The following is a 25,930-nucleotide window of genomic DNA, read 5'->3' on the forward strand; positions in this document are numbered from 1 at the left end:
ATACAAAACTGCTCTGGAACACACCATTCTGACCTGCTTCGCCTCGGGGGCTACCAGCAGAGGAATCTTAAACCCACCTTCTCTAAAGAAGCGGGGAGGCGCTGGAGCATGGAAGGGAAAGAAAAACTAAACAGATCTGGGGGGGCTTTCCTAGCCCTGGGCATGTCTAACAGTTCAGTACCCGATGAATACCTGGCACAGGATTTACACTCCCGTCAGTCTCCTCAAGAGTGGAAGACCTCAGTTGGAGGAAAGTCAGACAGAACTGTGTGACATTGGGCATTACTCACTTAACCTCTCTGACCTTCAGTCTCTTCTTCTGTAAAACAAGGATAATGATAGTGCCACTTTCACAAGGCTGATGTGAAACGTACTTAGAAAGTACTCAGCACCGCAGACAGGGAGCACTGGGTCCTGGCTTATTACAATTACGATTCCCATTGTCCGGTTGGGAATACAAAGAGGTAATGCAATTTGGCCAGAGGCTTCCTGGAATTGATGGGCCGAGCCGGGACTAGAACCCACTTCTCCCAACTGCTGACCTCAAGGCCACTGCACCCCTTGTTGGACTCCCTCTTTTGGACAGAAGCCCAGGATAAGGCTGCAGAGCCAGCCCCCCCACACACCCCAGCATCACACTCTGTCCCTGCCCACTCCCATTATAGCCGCTGGTGCATTTCCTGCTCCAGAGGGATTAAACTGTTACAAGGTTTCCTGACATTAAACTATTTCCCAGACCTGCAATCTAACCCTTTGATGTCTTTTGCAAGTTACACCATCTCATAATCTTCAGTTCCCAAGGCCGCCCAGACCACCAGCCTATCTGGGGGCCCTTGGATTTAATAACCCTCACAGGTTAGTAAACAGGGTTGCCAGAACACAGGCTCCGTGAGCCATGAATATGCAAAGCAGCTCCAACCCTGTAAATAAAAGCAATCATTTAAATGCAAATTGCATCCTTGGCTGCCCGTTCCAGGGTGGATGGTTCCTCTGAGGCCGTAATTCTGAGAAGAAAATGTGACTAACTCAGAACCCCCAGGAAGCTCCGCATGGAAGTGCTTATGGGGCGTTGGGCTCTGGGTGGGGGCCACTTAGGGGGGACAAAAACTGCCTAAAAGTGGGAAGTGGGTTTTAAAACCTGACCTACCCCTGGCGTAGGCTTACAGGGCCAGCCAGGCTCAAAGCAGTCCTCACAGGTCCCCTTCGGAGGCTCCCGGCGCCTTGCCACCCTCAGAGGCAGAATGAAAAGGAAGCTGCTTTTCGTCTCCTTGTAAAGGTCAGGGGAGCGTTTAAAAATCAGATCTCGTGGCTTTCCACTCCAAATCCTGCAAGGGTTCACCAGTCCAAGGAGAATAAAACCTAAACTCCTTTCCATGGCCCAAAAGATCGTGGTCTGGCTGGTCCCTGCCATCCCCTTTCTAACCCCGCTCTCCACATCTGCCTATGAGCTCCAGCCACAATGGCCTTTGTTCATTTTCTCTGCACTCATTCCCACCTCCAAGCCTTTGCACTTGCGGTGCCCTCTGCCTGGTTCAGTCTTCCCCCTGCGTCTGTCAGTGCCCCCTCCCCCATGGCGGGGCTCCACTAACGTGTCACTCCCCAGCACGGTCTTCCCTTATGTGTACATACTCTTGTCACTTTATTTTACAGCACTCTGCTTTCTTTTCCTGGCAGCCCTTATCCCATCAGAAGTTCTAGCTACTTACTATTTATTTACTTATTTAGTGTTCACCCACCTCCCCAGTGCCCTGAGAGCAGGGGCTTATCTGCCACTTCTGTAGCTCGCATATTTATTGAAATAACACATTAACTAATAAAGATTTTGAGCTTCTCTTTCTAACAAAACTGCTTTTCTTGCTGCCTGGGCCCCAAATGGCGACTCCTTCCCACTTCCATCTTTTCCCTCCCCAACTCAGCTGACCCCTTTTCAGAACAGAGCAGGGAACAGATAGGAAACTGTTCACTCCGCAGTCTAGGTACAAAACTGGCCCAGTGAAGGGCTCCCAACCGACTATTTGCATTCTATTTACATCCTATTTGCATGCAGTTTTAACTCAAAGTCTGAAATCCTCCAGAGAGCCCCCGCCCGTGGGGAAACTTCTGAATCAAGGTTCCTCGGCTGAAGTTCTAAAGCTTTTGTGCCAAGTCCCTCCCCCACTTCTCTTGTCTTTGCGAGGATTTCCCAGTTCCTCCGGGGCTCTGCTCAGGTGCCCCCCACCCCATGCTGGCGCAGTTGGGCAGCCAATGTGGCGCGTGGCCCGGGGCCCCAGGCGGGGACGCGGCTGCCCGCCACACTCCAGGGGCCTTTGTCCGCGCTCCAAGGAGCCGCCCCTTAGCGAACTGGGGACATATTGGGTGGGTGTGTGCGTGTGGTGGGGTGTTGGCTAGGCCTGGGAGTGACAGAGCCCGGTAGGAAACCCGCGGGCTGCGCTGGAGCCGTCCTCGGTGGTAAGCTCGGTACGCCCCCTCCCTGGCTGGTTGGCCAGCTCCCCCAGGCCGAGGCGGGTGGAGGCGGTAGGGATCCCGGGGTGCTTGGCGCTGGAAGCCCGTGTCCCCCAAGTTGGGGGGGGGACGCAGCACAGGGCTGATCCTCACCTCTAGCTTGGCCGCAACAGCAGCGCTAACATCCCGCCATTGTATGCATTCGCCCCTCATTTCTTCCCGCAGCCCCAGAGCTCAGCTCTTCTCGCCCGCGGTGTCCCCTCCTTTCCCGCAGTGCGCAGCCACGGCCGGCTGCGAGCTCGGCCCCCTGCCCCTATGGCAGGTGCGGCAGCTCACCCCCCAACTCGGCCCCTGTGCCCCCGGCTCCGTCTGCCCTGTCTGTGCTCAGGCCCCACGGGCTTGCCACGCAGCCCTGCCCGTGGCTGCCCTCACAGGAGTCACTCGGACACGCCTGGACTCCCTTACAGTCCCAGCTGCCCTTTCCTGTGGTCGCCCCCAGATCCTCCCCAGAGACTTGGATCTCCACCTGGTCCGGGTACATCCCCTCCCCCCATAAAGGTCCCAACCCTCCCCGCCCCCCGCCCCGCCCTCTGCGGCTCGTCTCCCGCCGCACTGTGGTCCCCCCACCCTAATCCCCCAGCTCCCCCAGCAGAATAACCCCTTGGGGGAGGCCTCAGAAAAGCACAAGAAGCAGACCCCACCCCAACCGTCCCAAGTCCACGGCGGGAAAAGTTTCTGGGGTCGCCGCATTGCCCTCCACCCCACCGGCGCGGCTCGCACTCACCGACCCCCGCGGCCCCGCAGCGCCGATGCTCCTGCTGGCCCTCGGTCCGAGTCACATCTCTGCAGCGCAGCCGTGTCCCAGCCCAGCGCGCCCGCCCGTCCGACCTCACTGCATCTCACTCGCGAGCCGCTGCCGAGCTAGGCGCCCCCTGGCCCGGCCCGCGCTGCTGCAGCCGCCGCGGCCCCGCCCCTCCTGCCGGCCCGCCCCCGGGAGGCCCCGCCCCGCCCCCGGAGCTTCCAAGCCCCGCCCCTCCCCGGCCCAGGCTAGGCTGAGTGTTCCGAAAGCAGCCCCGCGCGATCTCCTTGCTCCTGGCCTGCGGCGCTGAGACGAGCCCTCTCCTGTGTCCCCAGTTAACGAACACCACCCGCACATCCACAGTGCGTCCATAAGCAGTCCGGACGCGCCGGACACATCCCCAGGTTGATCCACTTTCAGAAACACACACATGGAGGGGCTTTCTAAACCATGGGTTCCTAAACATTAACTTCCCCACAATATACCGGCACCCCATCCAGGGCGCAGAGAGGATTCCGCCGCGAGCGTTCCAAAATCACCAACGCCCCAATATCAACTAGGCAGCCCCTCCCCGCCTGGGTACACTCCAATTACCCTCCTCCCCCCAAGTGTCCTTGTCCCTTTACGCACCCTGAGCCCAACACCCGCATCCTTGGCCACTCCAAACATACTCAGAGGTCCACACGGTAAACCCTTCACGTGGCTCCACACGCAGTATCCCATCACCGTCCCCCCCCCCACATCATCCACATACACACACGTCCACGACCTTCCCGGTCACACATTCGGAGGCCCGGGGCCACCGGCTTGGCGCTCCGCAGACGCCCAGGGCACAGGCGGGATGCGCGCCCACGGGGCAGCCGCGGGACCCGCTTGAAGTCTGGCTCGACGTAGTCCACCCGGCTGTCCGATGTCGGCATTGCCTCGACCGGGCCTGGGGGCTGCGCTCCAGCTTCTGACCGGCTTCTCCAGGTCGCCCCCTCCCCCGAAAAAAGCCCCCAGAACTTTGAGGACCCCCCCACTTGTGGTGTGGGTAAGACCCTCCCACCCCATCCCGGCCCTACAAGACAGGACAGGGAGATGACCCCTGTTTCCCACTTCTCTGCGTGGGGGAAGCGGGGTGGGGAGGCGGGAAGATGGGTTGCGGAGTAGCACTCCTTACTGGGCATATTTCTAGGCTCTGATCTTTGGGGTCTCCGGACCTTTCAGATATTCTCACCCCTTCCCGCCAACCTCCAGCCTCCCAAGTATCCTCTCCCCGCAGCCAAGACGGTTTTCTCCCGGGCAGGCCACGTATCCTTTGGGCACGCAACTCTCCAAATATTTTATGTTAATTTTAAGGAAAAATGGAGGAGAAGAAGCACGAAAACAGAAAACTGTCCCGGTTTCATCTGCAGACGTATCCTCAGCGCCTAGAACAGTGCCTGGCACTCAGTAGGCAATCTTTAAATGTTTGCGGTACGACCCCTCCTCAGTGTTCCCGCGAGACTGGGGAACTGGAAAATGGATGGGCACTGTCACCTGCTGGTATATAGTGGAACTGACGCCAAGATCCTTTTCTTTCCCTCTGTAAACGTGGGCAAATTCAACTTTCTAAGCCTCAATTTCCTCATACGCAAAATGGAGATAATTGTAGTAGTACATGCCTATTGGGGTTATTGTAAAGATTAAACATATAATACAGAGAATTCCCTGGTGGTCCAGTGGTTAGGACCCTGCGCTCTCACTGCCAAGGGCAGTTCGATCCCTGGTCAGGGAACTAAAATCCCACAAGGCGCACGGTGTGGCCAAACAAATAAACAAAAAACAACACAATACCTGTAAAGAGCTTCACACAGAGCCTGGCATGGAAAACTGTTAGTGTGAGTTTTGTTAATATTACAATCATGGTTATATTCCCTTTCCCGGCTTATTTTACAGAGGGACCCTGACTGTGATGATCAGTTTAGCTTTGAGCGATGATACTTTGGGAAGCAAAGGGTGAAAATGAAGGAAGCTATTGAGTAGCAGGTGCATCTCCCCCCGTCTCACCCCGCAAAGTTCAAGGTCCCAAGGACCCATCACCATCATCATGATAACTTATGTAGTACTCACTGTGGGCCAGGAGATCTTCTAAGGGCTTTATATTCTTCAAAGTATTTAATCCTCCCAGCAACCCTCTATGCCAGATACTGTTGTTCATCCACGTTACAGATGGAGACATTGAGGCCCAGGGGGGTTAATTACCCGCCACAGTCATACAGTTGGCAGAGCTAGGATTCAACCCAGGCACTTCCTCTCAACCAGTGGCTAACCTAGTGTCATTTGCTGCAAGGTCATATATCATCACAGACAAGCCTCATGTCCCCGGAGTGCTCTCCCGGTTTCCAGCCCTGGAGGGAACAGCTCTAGGAGGTGCCAGGAGCTATGTCAGCTCTCAAATACTCGGTCCACTTCAAGCTAATGGCTTCCCTGGCTCTACTTCTCAACTGAAAAATGATGAGAGCACTGCCTGCGGCTTTTCTACTGACAAATGTCACGATGTGTAATTAGGTGTTTGTGTAGCTCGTTTTTTAGTATCTGTCTCCCTGCTAGACCATATCTCAGTGCTGTCCCAATAAGAACTTTCCACAATGATGGAAGTCTTCTCTATCTGCACCGTCCAGTATGGTAGTCACCAGCGATCTGTGGCTATTGAACACTTTATATGTGATTAGTATGACTATGGAACTGAACTTTCAGTTTTATTTACTCATGTGGCTAGAGGCCCTAAGCTCAATGAAAACAGGAACTGTGTCTGTTGTTCATCCTTGTATCCCGTGCCCAGTTCAACAGATATTTGTCAACTAAGCGAATAATTAAATTCCAGCCTTGCTTTCGCCTTTGAAGTATGTCTATTCTGTATCCAAACCTCTTTTCTCTGCCAAATAGATCATCTTCCAAATGAAGGTGCTGCTCAGGACCCTGGAATTGCCAAGTCCATTTCTGTGGATCATCTTGTCCTACCCATGGAAACTTCTGAGGTAGATATCGGTATCTCACTGTGACAAAATTGAGTCCTGGAAAGGTTGAATGACTTGTCTGAAGTCTCATGGCTGGCAAGTGAGCAGAGGCAGGATGTGAACCTAGCTACTCATGCTCTTCCCATTCACTGCACTACCTCACAGGTGAAGTTTCTGGAAACATCAACTTAACTCCATGGAGAAGTGAATTTGAATCATGGGGGTTCAAGCATCTGATAGGATAATTTCAGTACCTCTCTAGTTGCCTCAGACAGGAGACTGCCTGAATATAAGACCTTGATGGCAACACTAACATGATCCTTGGGTATCTGCTAAGTGCCAGGCTCTGTGCCTGATCCCGTTGTGGTTCACAGATGGATACGAGGTGGATCCTGCTTCAGGGAGCTCCAGGCCAGCTGAGGAGGCAGACTGTTTCACTAGAGTGTGAGAGGTGGTTAGTCCAAGGCATGTGGGAGTGCCTCCAATTAATGGAGCTCTGGGAGCCCTTGCTTGGAGGCTCAGCTTCCCCAGAGACTCCAGAACTTGACTTTCCCTCCAGAGTGGGAGTGAGGGACACTTCAGGCTATTGTCATCTCTGGATGCATTTTTGGAGTGAGCAGCCAGAAGTAAGCAAGTGTGGGACATATCATTGCTACCACTCTATGGGTTTGTGCCTGTGACAGACATCACTAATCAATCATCACATTCTTTCTTGCCTCAGTGTAACTTATGCCTCCCATAATATGTTAGAAGATTCAGTCACTCTTGCAAAGTGTTCCTCAGTTATTTCCAGAGTCCCCATCGGGTTGCCTCACAGGTGTCCACAAACCAGGGTGTCAACTGTCCTCACCATGTAGCAACCATTTGCTATTTCTTTCCTGCATTGGCTCCCACAGATCCTTGTCTGTGGTCCACAAATTACTTGGAATAGTCTCATCATGGCCCTTGTGGTTCCTTGTGAGGCCAACATGGGGGCATGCTCCAAATGTCCCCAAAGCTGTAGGTTAGGCAGTATTCAAGTAACAGAACAAAAAATGGCCTAAACAATAGGGGTTCTTGTTATCATACAACGGTAAGTTGGGATGTGAGTGATCTCACAGTTGATTCATGGCTCAACAATGTCAACAAGGACCCAGACTCTTTCCAGCCTTCTGTTTTGCCATCCTCAGGTTGGCACCTCATGGTCACAAGATGGTTGCCACAGCACCATCAAGTCTTCACCTGATACTCTCAAAATGTAGGAAAGAGGGGTTCAGGGAAGAGAACTCTCCTTATGAGCCGCCTGTTAACCAGGAAGGAAATCATTCCTAGAACTACCCCTTTCCCCATCTCCTCTCAGCTGTGGACTTCCTCTTACATTTCATTGGCCAGAAGCGGCCTAGCTGGGTGGGAGGAAACATTAGAACTCCGAGTTTAAGAGCAGGAGCTCTTGAGTCAGAAATACTGGGCACTGAATATCAAGATCACTGAGCAACCTTGGAAAAGTCACTTAGTGTCTCAGTATCTAGGCTGGTTTCTGCATCTGTGCAGTGGAGGTTGATCATAACAGGCCCCACCCATCAGAGTTAAATGAGCAGTAACTGAGCTGATACCTGTCAAGGGCTTTGCATCATTGCCTGAATGGAGTTGGTGCGAAGTAGGGCTTCACAAATTGGGTGAAGACATGAAAATATGCCTGTTTTCTCTGCCCTCTTCCTCTCCTCAGTGTACCAGGTTTTTCCCAAAGTGTGTTCCAGGGAACCTCTCAGGGCGTCTGCCAGACCAAAACTGTTTTCATAATAGTACAAAAGTCTTATTTGTCCTTTTCACTATCATTCTGTCATGAGTATACAGTGAAATCTTCTAGCATCTTCAAGACACTTGATATTGCAACAGGTTGAATGCATTGGCAGATGTGGCATACAGCTAGCTGCCTTCTATTAAGTCAGACATAGCAGAGATTTTCAAAAATGTAAAATATCACTAGTGCTTTTTGTTTTGGGAAATCGAGGGGTTTTTTTGGTAAAAAGATTTTGCATTAACAGGTGATGAGTTTATTATTATTAATTTTAGATGAATGAATAAATATTTTAAAAAATTGCTTGGCTTTAATTTAAAGTATGGTAAATATTGGTAGGTATAACCCACCTAAACAAAAACTCTTTGAAGTCTTCTATCAATTTTAAGAGTGTAAAGGGGTTCTGAGAACATAAAGTTTGAGAACCACTGATGAAGACACACATTTAGAATCCATCTCACCAAAAGAAAGCAGATAGTTATGCATTTATTTTTTTAAAGCTGTTTTTTTTTTAAAATTTATTTATTTATTTTTGGGCTGCATTGTGTGACATGTGGGATCTTAGTCTCCCCACCAGGGATCAAACTTGTACCCCTTCCCTTGGAAGCGTGGAATTTTAACCACTGGGCTGCCAGGGAAGTCCTGCAAATAGTTCTTTAGTATTTATGGAGTGCCAGGCACTGTTCTAAATTATATATATATATATATATATATAAACTTTTCCAATCCTGTGATAATCCCATGGGATAAAATATATCCACATTTACCTTTATCAAAATGTTTTTCCAGCTTTTTTGAGGTATAATTGGCAAATAAAAATTGTATTTGAGGCATATGACATGATTTGATATATGTATACATTATGAAATGTTACCACAATTAAGCAAATTAACACTCTATCACCTTACAAAGTTATTTCTTTTTTTAGGGGGGTGTGGTCAAATCTCTTAAGATCTATTCTTTTAGCAAATTTCAAGTATGCAATACAGTATTATTAACTATATCTCTATCCCCATTTTACAGAAGTGGAAGTTGAGGCACAGAAAACCAGTTTGTGTCCCCTGACAGCAGGCCATGGGCCAGGGCTTCATGTGCAGAACAGGACCCTCCAGAGCTCCTTCCTCCCAGGGAGCCTCGTCCAGCCCCTGCTGGGAAGAGGAATGGCCTCTCCCTCTCCCCTTCCCCCTCCCTCCCCCTCCTCCCTCTCTTCATGTTCCTCTTGAGGGTTTGGCCCAGCCAACTGTGAAGGATTGTACCTGACAGGCGAGGCTGAAGTGGGAGCTGCAAGGAGGGGACGGGAGCCTGGGGTGACTTGGGTTACATAACAGGGGACGGTTATGTAACGGGGGCAGGCAGGGATGAAAGTGAGTCAGGGCAGAGGAAGAAACCAGGAGCTGGGGGAGAAGAAAAAGGACAGAGCAGAGGAAATGTATCCATTGCCAGCTGGGCAGATGCCATGCAAGGGGGAAACCAGAACAGGCTCAGGGCGGGCCTTCCTCTGGCGTGTCCCCTTCCCAGTGCCCCTGCCCTGGGAAACCCAGCTTCCCCTCTCTGGGCCCCATTGGGTCCAGACGATTACAAAACTCCTCCAATAACTTTTGACCAAACACCTTTACTGCTTAATTAACCAGAGCCAGTTTCTATTGCTTGCAAACAAAAACTTGAGTGATACAGAGCCCTTTCCTGTCCAAATACCAGAATCCATGGGAATCTGGAAACTTCTAGGCACTCACTATGCATGTCGAATGAGTAAGTGAACAATGGCTATTTATGCATTTTCTTGTAATCGTTTTACTGTCATATTTTTTACCTGAAGGTCACTTTGGGGGAGAAGTAGCCCAGTGGATTATTCTCACCCTTCTATTCTCTGCCACTAACAGGAGAATGGTCCTGCTATGACAGTCATTTAGTCAGTTGACAAACATTACCAGGGTGCTGCACTAGGGGCCAGGGATGCAAACAAGAACAGGATGTTAGTGCTGTTGACCCAATATTTCCAGCTTGCTGACTTCCGGACGTGTGGTAGGATTGCACATCAGTCTCTTTGTGGGAGGGTGGGTGACCACTCCCGGCCAGTGAGTTGTAGTGGGAGTGATTGGTGTCATTTCCAGGAGAAAGATTCCATGGTTTTCAAGAGGCCCTCCCGTGCTTTCTTCCCTGTGGCACTGTGCAAAATGGTGGCGTCCCTGCCAGCCTTGGGACCTTCTGGGTCTCGGAGTGCCTGGGTGACCACGGTGAGCAGAGACCCACGAGGTACATATGCATGAAGAAGAAAGAAACTTCACTCTTTTATGCAACTAAGGGTTGAGGCTTGTGTGTTTCTGCAAACACAGCCCGGCCTCACCTGACTGATTAAATGTGCTGGTCTTCTAGGGGTTTACAGTCTGGTAGGGAAGGTGGACACATATGCTGAATCTCTGTCTGTCCCCCCAGATCCACTCTCCACCCCTCTTTTGCCCCAGGAAGCTGGGCTTTGTAGGTTATCTCAATGGGCTCACAGCCATCCGGCTTCTGGTTGGGTTCGGCCGAGAGGGAGCCCTGGCAGGAGATTGGAGAGAGGAAGGCGATGGAGGCCAGGGTTTTATTCCTGTGCCTTGGGCTGGAGACAGCCTGCAACTGAAAGTCACTCTTCTTTGGGAGGCAGCCATTTCCATGCAAATCTCTTTCCTTTGGATTCTGGTAACCACTCCTTCCCTGTGACCACTAACCCCAGGTGACACACTATCCTACACCTTTGTCACTAGCCCTTTTGTAAACAAACACTTGTAGTGGATTAAAGACCTCGAGGGCGTTATACTCAGTGAGGTAAGTCAGAGGGAGAAAGACAAATACTGCGTGATGTAACTTATATGTGGAATCTAAAAAGGCCAAATTCATAAAAGCGGAGTCAAAGGGTGGTTCCCAGGGGATGGTGGTTGGGGAGACAGAACAGATGCTGTTTAAGGTACAAACTTGTAGTGAGTCCTAGGGATCTAATGCACAGGATAATGACTCTGTAGACAACAATATTGTATCATCATCAAACTTGCTAAGAGACTAGAACTTATTCTAACCGCTAAAAGGAAATGACAATTATGTGATGTGATAGAGGTGCTAATTATCCCTACAATGGTAAACATATTACTAAATATAAATGTATCAAACTAATAGCTTGTGTGCTTTAAATGTACACAATGTTATATGTCAAATGTATTTCAATTAAAAAGAAAGGTAAGCTGTAAATTCCAGCTATTCCTCCTATCAAGAGGTGGAGTCTGTTTCCCTTCCCCCTGAATCAGGGCTGGCCTCGCGAATCTCTTTGCTCAGTGGAATGTGGTAGAAGTGATGCTGCGTATCCGCTAAGGCTGGACCTGTAGAGACCTGCAGCTTCTGCTTTCACTTGCTTGGGACTCTCTCAGTTAGAACCTAGCTGCCAGGCTGTGAGAACACCAAGTGGCATGGAGAGGCCACAGGTTGGAGAGCTTCGGTGCTCTAGTCAACAGCCCCAGCTGAGCTTACAGCCGCCAGCCATGTGAGTGAGCCACCCGGACATCCAGCCCAGCTGAGCCTTCAGATGACTGCAGTTCCAGCTGACAACATGTAGAGCGGAAGAATTGCCAGCTGAGCCTGGTCAACCCCTAGAATCAAAAGAGATAATAAAACTGTGTTGTTACGTTGAGTCACTAAGTTTTGGGATTCTTTGTTGCCTGGCAATATTAACCCAAGCAATATTTTCTACATTGTCCTGTTTTGAGAGGATCATCTCTTCTGGTGGGACTGACTCATACAATCATGAATAGACAGTTATAGATGTAGTGCTTGCTCTGAGAGAGCTAGCACAGGGCCCAGGAGTTCAGAGGAAAGTTCCTACCTCTGACTTGGGGGGTCAGAGGCAATGACACCTAAGTTGACCCCTGGAGGCTGACTCTCAGCTAACTGGGTGAAAGATCAGGAAAATGGGGCTCTCAGTGTAGGAAACTTCATGAGCAAAGGCCTAGGTAGCGTTTGAAGAGCTGAAAGTAGTCCAAGGTAGCTGGAGCACAGGGAACAGGATGGTAGGGGCCCTAGAGGAGGGTGGAAGGGTGGAAAGGTAAGGGGTGTAGGTCTGTCCTGAGGGCAGTGGGGCCAACCAAAAAGTTTAAGCAGGGGTACACGATCAGAGGCAAATTCTGCAATTATTCCTCTGGCTGCTAGGAGGGAGATTGTCTTGGTCCATTCTGGCTGCAGTAACAAAATACAATAGACTGGGCAGCTTATAAACAACAGATATTTATTTCTCACAGTTCTAGAAGCTGGAAGTCCAAGATCAGGGTGCCAGAATCGTCGGGTTCTTGTAAAAACTCTCCTCCTAGATTGTAGTTGGCTGCCTTCTCACTGTGTCCTCACATGGTGGAGAGAGAGCTCTGTTGTCTCTCCTCTTCTTACAAGGACACTAATCCCATCATGGGGGCCCCACCCTCGTGACCGCATCTAAACCTAATTGCCCCCCAAAGGCCCCATCTCCTAATACCATCATATTGTGGGCTAGGGCTTCAATGTATGAATTTAGGAGGATCACAAACATTCAGTCCATGATGGAGACAGATTGGGGAGAGACCCATCTGCAGTTACAGAGAGAATGTGGAGCTGATGTCTGGATTTCAATAAATCTTACCTGGTGACATAGTCGAACTTGGCTGACAGAGAAGACCAGTGTGGCCACACAGGGATGAGGAGGTCCTGGGAGGTCCAAGACCCCCCAAACCCCTTCACTTCCTTATTTTACTTTAATACAGCTTATGGTAAAACAGCTTCTCTCACTACAAAACTAACATATGCTTATTGCAGAAAAACCAACAAATACTATAAATCCTAAATATCATGGCACATGGTTGAATGTTATTTGAAAAAACTTAAATGACTGTATCATATTTCATTGTCAGCCCAGATAGATAATTAACCTGACAACATTTTCTCTCTTCTTCCAGTCATATTGAGATATAATTGACATTGTGTAAGTTTAAGGTATACAACATGATAATTTGTTACATGTATATATTGTGAAATGATTACCTCTATAAAGTTAGTTAGCACCTCCATTATCTCACATAATTACCATTTTTGTGTGGTGGTGGTGGTGGTGGAGAGATCATTTAAGATCTGCTCTCACAGCAACTTTCAAGTAAACAAGAGAGTGTTACTAACTATAGTCACCATGTTGTCCATTACATCCCCAGAACTTATTCATCTTGTAACTGGAAAGCTGTACCCTTTGACCAATATTTCCCCATTCCCTCCCATACCCCAACTCCCACCCCAGCCCCTGGCAACCACTATTCTACTTGCTGTTTCTGTTAATTTGGCTTTAAAAAGATTTTACATATAAGTGAAATCATATAGTTTGTCTTTCTGTGTCTGGCTTGTTTCACTTAACATAATACCCTCCAGTTTCATTTATGTTGTCGCAAATGGCATGACTTCCTTCTTTCTATGTTTGAATTCTATCATCTATCTATCTATCTATCTATCTATCACATTTTCTTTATCCATTCATCTGTCAGTAGACACAGATTGTTTGCATGTCTTTGGGTATATACCCAGAAGTGGGATTCCTGGATCATATTTAATATTTGAGGAGCCTCCATGCATTCTTCTGTAATGACTGTACCAATTTATATTCCCACCAACAGGGCACAAGGATTGTCCTTTCTCCACATTTTCACCAACGCTTGTTACCTCTTGACAACGTTTTCTTAAAACAAGTTTTACACATGGAATTTTATAAAAACTAGTTTATAAGCATGGCTTTTAAGCCTGGATCCATGATTCTGTAACTACTTCTTATCATTGTACAGTTGGATTATTTCTAGATTTCCCCTGTTTATCAACAGTCCTGCAGGAAAGGTACTTATTTGCATTTTTCAAAAAGTTATTTCTTGAAGCTTGATTTTTAAAAGCAGATTCTCTATATTGAAGTGTATGAAGACTTGTAAGACCCAGAAAATTTGTAACAACACACATGCACTCTAAAATAGTTAAGGTTATTTTTAAAATTTACTTCTCGGTGGATAATATGTTCAAGCAGTTAAAAAACAGCAATGTAGGACTTCCCTGGTGGCACAGTGGTTAAGAATCCGCCTGCCAATGCAGGGGACATGGGTTCGATCCCTGGTCTGGGAAGACCCCTCACGTCGCGGAGCAACAAAGCCCGTGCGCCACAACTACTGAGCCTGTGCTCTAGAGCCCGCGAGCCACAACTACTGAGCCCGTGTGCCACAACTACTGAAGCCAGTGCGCCTAGAGCCTGTGCTCCACAACAAGAGAAAGAAGCCACAGCAATGAGAAGCCCGCGCACCACAATGAAGAGTAGCCCTCGCTCGCCACAACTAGAGAAAGCCCGTGCAGGAATGAAGACCCAAAGCAGCCAAAACTAAATTAATTAATTGTAAAAAACTCACAAAAAAACAGCAATGTAAAGAGATACCCAGTGTAAAACCCCATCCTTTAGGGGGGCTGCAGAGAGCTTTCCAGGGGCTCAGTGAGAGGAAAACGGCATCTCTTCCTCCTGGGACACTTGGCTCTGTGCTGGTGACTGCGGTTGGCGGGTGCCTTACAGCCTTCATCTCAGCCCCTCTCTCCCCTCAACCTGTCTGCTGCAGCTCTGTCCTCCTTTCTGCAGCCATGCACCCAGGTAACCTCCCTCATGGATAACTACTGCTCTTCCTTTCTTCTGCGGGATTCCAGAAGTTTTTATTTCTACAAATTCAAGTTCAAGCTGTGATATTGTGATTTATAATAAGAAATATATATCTGGTCTTCATCTCTGTTCCAGGAACAGAGCTCCTAAAACCCTTGGAATTTCCTGTGATGAGAGCAGAAAGGAGTCTTCTGTTATGTTAATGAGGTGACTTTGGAAGCACCTAAGGATGGGGGCTTGTTGTCAGGGGAACCAACCATGTGATTAGAGGGTGGGAACTTTCAGCCCCACTTCTTCAGGGAGGGGAGAGGGGCTGAATCAGTCACTAGTGGCCAATGATTGAATCGATCATGCCTCTATACTAAAGCCTTCATAAAAACCCAAAAAGCATGGGTTTCAGAGAGCTTCTGGGTTGGTGAACACATGGAGATTTGGAGGGAGTGGTGTGCTTGGAGAGGGCAAGGAATCTCCACGCCCCTTCCCCATACATTGCCTGATGTGTCTTCCATCTGGCTGTTCCTGAGTTATATTCTTTTGTAATAAACCCGTGACCTAGTAAGCAAAATGTTTCTCTGAGTTCTGTGAGATGCTCTAGCAAATTAATCGAACATGAAGAAGCTCCAATGTATAACTGATCAGTCAGAAGCACAGGAGACAAACTGGATATATGATTGGTATCTTGGGGTGGGGTGGGGGTGGAAGTGGGGGTCTTGTAGGACTGAGTCCACAACCTGTGGGACCTGGTGCTATCTCCAGGTAGAGAGTGTCAGAATTGAGTTGAACTGTAGGACACACAGATGGTGTCAAAGAATTGCTTGGTGGTGTGGGAAAAACACATTGTAATTGGGTGCAGAACCATTACAAGCAGATATGAATATGGACTGTCACTCTTTTCACCTAATATATCCCTTCTGCATGATTGCAAGAGATTAGAACTTCTCTCATGTATTAGGATGGTCTTCCATGAAACTGGAGTCTGAGTTGTGTCCTGGGCTCCGTGTCAGTGTCTGCCCACCTCCTTCCTGAAGGGAAAAGGCTGGGAGGGAGACTCAGCTTCCAGCAGGCGTTCCTGTCTCTGTTCTCTCTTATTCACTCTCCATCTCCTTGCCCTTGGCCATGTCCCCTGCTGGCCCAGGGGTTTACTTGGGACTGACCGAGATCTTCATCTTCAAGGTCACCATCCCCTACTCAGGCTGTGGCTTCTGCACTTGAGCCTTCTCCACGTGCCATGGACTGTGTGTGTCCCCCTAGATTCATATGTTGACATCCTAACCCCCAATGTGATGGCATTAGGAGGTGGGGCCTTTGGGAGGAGATTAAGTCATGAGGGTGGAGTCCTCAGGGATGGGATTAGTGCCCTTATAAAATGGGTCCCAGAGAGCCTCCTCTTTCTGCCATGTGAGGATACAATGAGAAATTGGCTGTCTGTAACCTAGAAGATGCCCTCACTAGAACCCGACCCTGCTGGCAACCTGATCTTGGACTTCCAGGCTCCGGAACTGTGAGAAATAAATTTCCATTGGTGAAAAGCCAGTCTGTGGTACTTTGTTATGGCAGCTGAACTGACTAAGAGACTATCAGAAGCTGGCACGAGGTGCCCAGGTGAAGTCATGCGGATGCTAAACATCCTTGCCCCGACCCCTTGGTGGGAAGGCAGCCCTGCCTCTCCCGCTAATCCGAGAGGTGATTCCTGCTGCCTGGACGGCGGCTCCTTTCTTTGCCTGCTCATCTCTCACCACAAGGAGCTCAAAGGGACCAGATGGTGGCTGTAGCTTGAAAATTAATGGGACCTTTGCTGCCCCCTGGTGGAGATGTCCTCTCCGGGAGCCGAGACCCCACCATCCTGCAGAGCCCAGAGTTGGAACTGAGCGGCAGTGGCTGCCCTGCCCCCCAGGGTCGTCATGACTGTTGTCCAGCTTCACTTTCAAGTTCTCACTCAAGAGGAACCTGAACAAGGCTCCCTTTTCTCCTTCCTCCCAATGGCATTTCCTGCGACTCCCACTAGGGGGAGACATCTCTTTGTCCTGTTAAAAGTGTCTCCGGGCAGATATCTCATGTTTTGATTCTGCCAGTGTCTCTGGTGTGCCTCATGCTTTGGGCTTTGCTATAAATGAGTAGGTGGGGTTGAGCGAGAGAAGTCAGGCTGCATGACAGTAGGGGCCACCAATACCACCAGCCACTATAGTCACCTTCCTCTCTCTTGCAGTGATGTCGTGTCACACAGCCCTGGGTTTGAATCCTGCCTGTGCCACATACTAGTTCTCATGGGCTGAATTGTCCTCCCACACTGCTAAGTTCATATGTTGAAGTCCTAAGCCCCAGGACTGCAGAATGTGGCCTCTTAGAAGATCGGGTCTTTACAGAGGTAATCAAGTTGAAGTGAGGTCATTTAGGGTGGGCCCTAATCCAATCTGACAGGTGTCCTAACAAAAGGGGGAAATTGGACACGGACATGCAAGAGGGAAGACAATGTGAAGAGACACAGGGAGAAGATGGCATCCACAAGCCAAGGAGAGGGGCCTGGGACACATCCTTTCCTCACAGCCCTCAGGAGGAACCAAGCCTGCTGACACCTTGACCTTGGACTCACAGCCTCTAGAACTGTGAGACGATGAACTCCTGTTGTTTAAACCACCCAGTTTATGGTACTTTGTTACAGCAGCCTTAGGAAGCTAGTACATAGCTCTGTGACCTTGGACAAGTTACCAAACTTCTCTGTACCTCAGTATTCTCCTCAGTAAAATAGGGGTAATAATAATACCTGTAAGTATGATTACCTATGAGACTTGTTGATACAACAAACAATTAACAAGCACTTCTTACTTGCCAAGCACAGTGCTCGGCATTGGAGATGCAGCAGTGAAGACAGGTGAGGTTCCTAGTCTCCTGGAGCTTTACCTTCATTACAGACAGAAGGGAAGCGAGTAAATAAAAGAGTTGAGATGACTTCAGATAGTGATAAGTGCTATGAAGAAAAGAATGTGATGGAATAATCACATTGGAATAATGGGCATGGGTGGGGGGGCTCCTTTGGATACGGTGGTCCGAGTGGGCCTCTGTGAGCAGAGATCTGCAGCACGAGAAGGTGCCTGGGTGGAAGGGAAGAGGGAAGAGCAGTTCACACAGTGGAAACAGCACGTGCAAGTGTCCTGAGGTGGGAATGACCTTCTGTGTTTGAGGAACAGAAAGAAGGAGAGAGTGGCTAGAGCACAGTTAGCAAGCTGCAGAGTGTTGGGCCATGAGGTCGGGTGAAGTGGCCAAGGTCAGATCGGGAGATCCCTGTAGTCAGAAGTTTGGATTTTATTCTGAGTGACAGGAAGATATGGGAGGTTGACAGCAGGCAGAGGCATTATCTGTTCTATGTATTGAGGAAATCTTTCCTCTGCTGGGCAGAGAATGGCCGGGGGGCCATGGGAAATGTCAGAAGGCTTCCAGCTGACCCAAACTGCTGGCTGGTCTTGACCATCTTTCTCCCTTCACTACTGTGGTCAGCAAAACAATGGCCCCCACCTCCACGGATGCCAGCGTCCTAATCTCTAGAACCTGTGAATGTTACCTTACATGGCAAAGGGACTTTGCAGACGTGATTAAGTTGAGGATCTTGAGATGGGAGATGATCCTGTGTCATGCAGGTGGGCGGCATGGACTCACAAGGGTCCTTATAAGGGAAAGAGGGAGACAGGAGGGTCAGAGTCAGAGAAAGAGATGTAACGATGGAAGCAGAGGGTGGAGTGTAGAGGCTGCTGACTGGAAGGGGCCACGAGCCAAGGAATGCGGGTGGCTTCCAGAAGCTGGAGAAGTCAAGGCAATGGATTGTCCCCTACGGCTTCCACAAGGAACCAGCTCGATCAACACGTTTACTTTTAGCCCAATAAAACCTATTTCAGACTCTTGACTTCCAGAAATGTGAAATGATAAATAAATGTGGTTTTAAGTCATAAATTTGTGGTAAGTTGTTACAGCAGTGGTAAGAAACTAACACACCCATTTCCTTGGAGGAGCCTAGAGCTGGTGGAAAGCCTTTATTTCACCACCAGGTCTGGCTTTCTCACCAGTGTACCTCTGATACTCCATGATAGGCCAGAATCGTCCACCAAACCCAAGAGAAGCAGGAGAAAGAGAGGTGGGTGCAGAGTGAGCCATACCAATTGGGAAACCCGCCACCCTAGGAGCCTCCTCTGCTGGAGACCACCTGCAGCAAGAGCTGTTCATATCCCATGGCTGAGACTGTGGAGCCCCGGCTGACTCCCACACTCACTGGCCGTGTGCACATTTGTATTCAGCATGAGGCAAAGGCCTTTATTTTTATTATAAATTTCTTTATTTTATATTTATTTTTGGCTGCGTTGGGTCTTCGTGGCTGCACGCAGGCTTTTCTCTAGTTGCGGTGAGCAGGGGTTACTCTTCTATGCAGTGCGCAGGCTTCTCCCTGCGTTGGCTTCTCTTGTCGTGGAGCATGGGCTCTAGGCGCGCGGGCTTCAGTAGTTGTGGCGTGCGGGCTCAGTAGCTGTGGCTCGCGGGCTTCAGCAGTTGTGGCACGCGGGCTCAGCAGTCGTGGTGCGCGGGCTTCGTTGCTCTGCGGCATGTGGGATCTTCCCGGACCAGGGCTCGAGCCCGTGTCCCCTGCATTGGCAGGTGGATTCTTAGCCACTGCACCACCAGGGAAGTCCCTAGCCTTTAGTTTTAGAAGAAAACATTCCAGAGAAAAATACGTATAAAGAATCCGTGCTGACCGGGGCTGTGGTGAACAGGATATGCATGTAATTCAACCACAGACATCTGCTTCGCCCCTTCCAGCGTGTTAAACAGGAACCTGTTTTAGTGTCTTGCGGCTGCTGCAACAACAAAGTGTGGCAAACTAGGTGGCTTAACACGGCAGGCATTTATTCTCTCACAGTTCCGGAGGTGAGCAATCCAAAATCGAGGTGTCGGTAGCGCCATGGTTCTGCTGAAGGGAAGAGTCTGCCCCTGCTTCTTCCAGCTTCTGGTGGCCCCAGGTGTTCCTTGTCTGGAGGCAGCATCACTCCCATCTCTGTCTCCGTCCTTGAACAGGCTTCTTCCCCACGTGCCATTGGATTTAGGGCTCACCCTAATCCAGGATGGCCCTGTGCTAACTAATTACATCTACAAAGACTGTATTTCCAAATAAGATCATATTCTGAGCTTCTGAGTGGATGTGAATTTTTGAGGGACGCATTCAACTTACTACAGAACCCACTGAATAGGAGCTCATTTGGTCTTCACTGTAATCCTGGGATGCAGATAGAGGGGATTGTTTTTATCCTTATTTTACTATTGAGGACACTGAGGATCAGACACCCTTGGCGGCTTGCCTTAGCCACTGAACCCATTCATTCATTGATTCATTGATTCAACTGAAAATAAATGTGCTATGGGCCAGGTACTATCCTAGGTGCTGGGGACACAGCAGCCAGCAAGACAGACAAAACTTCCTGTCCTGTTAGAACGAACCTTCTAGTTGGGGAGACACAATTGGCAAGACCTGTGGTCGAAGGCACTAAAGCACATAACCCCTTAGATGGGATGAGCGCTACAGGGAAATATAGAGCACAGGGCTGTGGGGCATGCTGACATTGCCATTTTAAATAGGGTGGTGAGAGACGACACCTGTGAGTGGAGGCTTGGAGGGGTGAGAGAGGGAGTGTGTCGTATCTGGGGAAGAGCATGCCCGGCAGGGAACCACCCTTTGCACTTCCCAGTGTGCCATATTGCCCTCTCTCTCCTCCTGGCCTTGTTGCACTTTGCCACCCCTAAGGGCCAACGGTGCCTTCCTCTTCCCCTTTTGAATCGCAGCCCTTCAGCAGATGGCGGACTTCTTGCAAGCCCCTGGAGGTGGCCTGCAGTGGATCCTAGTGACCACAGGGTGGCAGTGCTTCCCGCAGATATGGCTCCTCACCCAGCTCTGGGGAGGTCGAGGTGTAAGTGGTTAATGCAGGTCTGTTTCTCTTTGTCCTTGAAAGGACAGCAACTTTGGGCTCCAAAGAGCAGGCTTCTTTGTGTTTTATGACTCTTTGTGTCTCCACCTTCTGAAGGTGAGGGTGAGGAATGTGGGGTCAGGGTGTGAGAGGAGAGTAGGACTCTCCCTGGGGGCTGTTGAGATGACCACAGATGTAGGGTTTGGGGTGAGATGAGGAATTTGGGGCTTAGAGAAGGGAAGTCAGTGACCCAAGTTCACACAACTTACTGGTGCCAGAACTGCATCTTCTGATCCCTGGACCAGTTGTCCACTGTGTCACTCCTCCTGCTTCCCCAGGCCTGGGGTGCAGAATGGGGTTAGCACTGAGGGGTAGGAGGTAGACTGGGGAGAGGAGTGCAATGAGCACTGGGTGGAGAGTCCAGAGATGTGAGCTTCACACCCAGCTCATGAGATGTGGAAATCAGAAAGGTGGTCCATCTCTGCTTTTGGGATAGACTGTAGGACTCAGCTTTCTTATCTGCAGAATGGGTCTAAAAAATTGGGTGGTACCTGTGTGTAGAGACCAAATGTGGGCAAGTCTTTGGGGTGAGACCTTTATTCTGACCCATCCATACCTGTGGTGGGAGAACTTTTAAAACGACTCCAACTTTAGGGAATCAGGTACACCTGGTTTCAGAGCCCACCTGGGAGGTGTACGACTTTAACCTCTCTGAGCCTCAGTTCTCTCCTCTGTAAAATGGGTCTAATAATATCATGGATTAAATGAGATAATCCAGGTAAAGAACCCAGCCCAGTCCTTGACATTATAAATGTTCACTCCATATTAATACTGGGATGGAGTGGGGAGGGGAGGGGAGATAAGATCAGAATGGAGGTGGGGGTGCTCAGAAATATAGTCAGGTTAAAAGCTTGAGAACACCTAGTCATTTCCCTGGGTGGCAAGGGAAGGCTGAGAGTCCAGGCTTTAGACTCGAAGTAAAGATAAAATAATAGCCACAGCAGCTACTGTTTCTTAAGTACACATGTAGTTTCATTTGTTTCTTACAATCATGCAAGAGGTGGGCACTATTGTTAAACCTGTTTTACAGCAGTGGTGACTGAGGCCCAGAGAGGTCAGTAACTTGCCTAAGGTCACACACCTGATAAATAGCAGAGCCTGGACTTCCGGCTGTCAAGCCATTGGGCTCAGCCACGGGGCTATAACATATTCCGTTACCCTAATCTGTACTCTTGAGATGATAAAATCTACAGGGACCCATTTTGTGATGCAGATTTCAACCCTCAGGATAGTCTCCAGTTCTTCTAAAAAAACCAAATGAGAATTATAGCCTAGCTTCAGGAGAGAAGGGAGCCAACTTTTAAAAAAACAATTACCCTTTAAAAATATTATATATCTTCACCTCTTTCTTATGATGCTTTTCACAATCGTATGCAGTACGTTATGTGTAGTATATCCGTTGCCTGGCTTCGGCGGCCATCAACATTTGCCATCTTGTTTCATCTGTCCCCACAGCCAAAATTCAAATTTTTTTCTCAAGGGGGATTTCTCAAAATTTATCTTAAAAGAAAATGTTGTCAATCCCATCCCATTCCCCCCCCCACTTTATTGTGATGTAATTGACATACAACATTGTGTAAGTATAGGGTGTATAATGTAACAATTTGATATATGTATATATCGAAAAATTATTACCACAATAAGGTTGGTTAACACATCCATCACTTCACATATTTACAGTTGTTTTTCTTTTTGTGGCGAGAACTTTAAAAATCTACTTTCTTAGCAACTTTCAAATGTACAGTACAGGATTGTATAGTCACAATGCTATACGTTACAGCCCCAGCACTTATTCATCTTATAACTGGAAGTCTTTTTTTTTTTTTTTTTTTTTTGCGGTACGCGGGCCTCTCACTGTTGTGGCCTCTCCCGTTGCGGAGCACAGGCTCCGGACGCGCAGCCTCAGCGGCCATGGCTCACGGGCCCAGCAGCTCCGCGGCATGTGGGATCTTCCCGGACCGGGGCACGAACCCGTGTCCCCTGCATTGGCAGGCAGACTCTCAACCACTGCGCCACCAGGGAAGCCCCGGAAGTCATTTTTGTTTGTTTGTTTTTGCTGGGAGTATTTAAAGTAAAATCTGAGGCATCATATCGTTTTATGGCCTGGATCTTTTATATTTGTTTTATTCACCCATGCTGGCCTGTTGGGTCTACCTCTATTAGTAAAGACGTGTTCCACTGCAAGTCAGAGAATATTCAAGCAATAGAGCTTAAACGATAAAGGCATTTGATTTGTGTGATGGAAAGTCTGGAAGCAGGCAGTTAGAGGGTTGGGGAATTGACTCAATGATTGTTAGGCACTAAGGTGATATCTCTGTGAAGTTTCAGTCTTTACCTCATGGCCCCAAGATGGCTGCCAAAGTTCCAAGCATCATGTCCGCACACAATAGCATTCAAAACCCAGAGGGTGGGAGGAAGGGACCAAGAGGGGCTGTCTCCTTGTTGGAACCTGTAGCTTTCCACAGGTACGGTACCGATCCCAGGGGGTATTTTTGAAAATGCATGGGGACATTGATGTTGTCACAACAACTAGAGGGTGCCAAAGGCATTTAGAGTGCGGGGACCAGAGATGTTACATATCTTGCAATGCATGGGGCAGTCCCCCTAGTGAAAAGTGTTCCTTCTAGACATTCATTATAATCATCTGAACTTAGAACCTAACTCCACTTTGCATATAAACACAACATGCTTTGAGGGTTTTAATGTTGACCAACTTTTCCAGGGATGCAGCTACAGACTGTAACAAAGAAAGACTGTACTTTGTTTTGCTGAGAACGTTAACAAGAGTTGCTCCCTCTCTATTTCAGGAGCTCACATCACTGGTGGCAACCAGCTCGGTGGTGTTTGAGGGACTCCCCACAGGCCCGTGCCTGTTGGTGTTTGTGGCCGTTGCTTTTATGGTGACTTTGAGTCGGGCTATAAGCATGTGTCTGCTTCATCCTGATGTCGTCCAGGTGGTGGTGTCTGGGCATTTATATATTGAAATGCCTATTATTTTTTATTATAGATATCCTTTAATTTCTTCTTTATATTACAACCAGGTCATTATTCTGATTTAACAAAAAAATTATGTGTGTAGGTATCCTTGAATTTCCCTTTGGGGGAGTAATGCAGGGATTACAAATATTTCTATTATAAAAAAGGAGCTATCGGGTCTGAAAGGTTGTGACCCCTTAGCTTGGAAGTTTCTCCTGGAGATGGGCCACCTTCCCTGAGTGCTTGGCCATCCCATCCTGCACAAGACTGGGGAGCTGTTGGCAAGGAAGAAGGGGGCAGATTTTGGGTAGGAGACTGTTGTCTGTCCCCCACTGATTGTGGGGTCCAGGGTCTCAGCAAATATTCTGGGCCCCAGAGTGACTTAGAAAGACCAAAGCTTCTGACAATTGAGTATGAGTGGCACCTGGGGAGAGAGGTGTGCGTGTGTGCAGGGCAGGGGCGGGAGCTGGTGTTCAGGAAGTGTTATGGGTGGGCATACGTATAGGTGTACGTGGTGTATATAGGTATGTGTGCCGTGTATCTGTATATGTGGCATGTGTATGCATGTGTGGTAAGTATATGTGTATGTGGTATATATAGGTATATGTAAGTGCGTATGGAGTACGTATATGTGTATGTGGTATGTGCCTGTATACGTGGTATGCATACGCACGTGTTGTATGTATATGTATATGTGACATGTATAGACATGTGTGGCATGGACATGTATATGTGGTGTGATTATGCATATATGGTATATATGTGTATGTTGTGTGTATATGCACGTGTGGTATGTAAATGTATATATATGTGTGCTGTGTATATATATTTATTTTATTATTTATTTATTTTAATTTTTTTATATTGAAGTATAGTTGATTTACAAAGTTGTATTAGTTTCAGGTGTACAGAAAAATGATTCAGTTATACATATACACATATCTGTTCTTTTTCAGATTTTTTTCCCATGTGGGTTATTACAGAATATTGAGTCAAGTTCCCTGTGCTCTACAGTAGGTCCTTGTTGATTATCTATTTTATATATATATTAGTGTGTATATGTTAATTCCAAACTCCTAATTTATCTCTCCCCCTCACCTTTCCCCTTTGGTAATCATAAGTTTGTTTTCTATGTCTGTGAGTCTATTTCTGTTTTGTAAATAAATTCATTTGTATCATTTTTTTAGATTCCACATATAAGTGATATCATATGATATTTGTCTTTCTCTGACTTACTTTATCTAGTAGATAATCTCTAGGTCCATCCATGTTGCTGCAAATGGCATTATTTCATTCTTTTTATGGCTGAGTAATATTCCACTGTATATATGTACCACGTCTTCTTTATCCATTCATCTGTTGATGGACATTTAGGTTGTTTCCATGTCTTGGCTGTTGTAAATAGTGCTGCAATGAACATTGGGGTGTGCGTATCTTTTCGAATTATGTTTTTCTCTGGATACGTGCCCAGGAGTGGGATTACTGGATCATACGGCAACTCTATTTTTAGTTTTTTAAGGAACATCCATACTGTTCTCCATAGTGGCTGTATCAACTTACATTCCTGCCAACAGTTTAAGAGGGTTCTCTTTTGTCCATACCTTCTCCAGCATTTATTGTTTATAGACTTTTTGATAATGGCCATTCTGACTGGTGGGAGGTGATACCTCAGTGTCGTTTTATTTGCGTTTCTCTAATAATTAGTGATGTTGAGCATCTTTTCATGCATTTTTTGGCCATCTGTATGTCTTCTTTGGAGAAATGTCTATTTAGATCTTCTGCCCATTTTTTTGATTGGGTTGTTTGTTTTTTTGTTATTGAGTTGTATGAGCTGTTTGTATACTTTGGAAATTAAGCCCTTGTCAGTCACGTCATTTGCAAATATTTTCTCCCATTCTGTAGGTTGTCTTTTCGTTTTGTTTATGGTTTCCTTTGCTGTTGAAAAGCTCTTAAGTTTAATTAGGTCCGCTTTGTTTATTTTTGTTTTTATTTTCATTACTCTAGGAGGTGGAGCCACATGTATATGTGGCATGCATATTCATGTATGGTATATATGTCTATGTTGTATGCATATGCACATGTGGTGTGTATATGCATGCCTGGTATGTAAATGTATATATGTGTGTGGTGTGTATATATATATTTTAATATTCTCTGATTTAGGTTATTGTCTAAGTAAACAGGGGACAGAGGTAATGTTGGTTTGGATGTAAAACTAATTATTTAGTTAGAGAAGCTCTTCAGGGAAACTGTGTGCAGTGCTCTCAACAGCCTCTGTAACAGAACAATAAAAACCATGAGGCG

The 25,930-nt window shown here is 47.8% G+C and overlaps 1 protein-coding gene across 4 annotated transcripts in view; it reads right to left on the reverse strand.

Annotated features, from left to right (window-relative positions):
• Positions 1–3,361, reverse strand: part of GPRC5B (G protein-coupled receptor class C group 5 member B) — a 36,837-nt gene extending 33,476 nt beyond the window's left edge. For all 4 annotated transcript variants that reach the window (XM_060122565.1, XM_060122566.1, XM_060122563.1 and 1 more), the window contains exon 1: positions 3,227–3,361. The gene's annotated coding sequence lies outside the window, so the exon portion shown is untranslated. The remainder of the gene's footprint in view (positions 1–3,226) is intronic.
• Positions 3,362–25,930: the final 22,569 nt, after the last annotated feature.

Source organism: Lagenorhynchus albirostris, chromosome 15, assembly GCF_949774975.1.
Source record: "Lagenorhynchus albirostris chromosome 15, mLagAlb1.1, whole genome shotgun sequence".
Lineage (NCBI taxonomy): Eukaryota > Metazoa > Chordata > Mammalia > Artiodactyla > Delphinidae > Lagenorhynchus > Lagenorhynchus albirostris.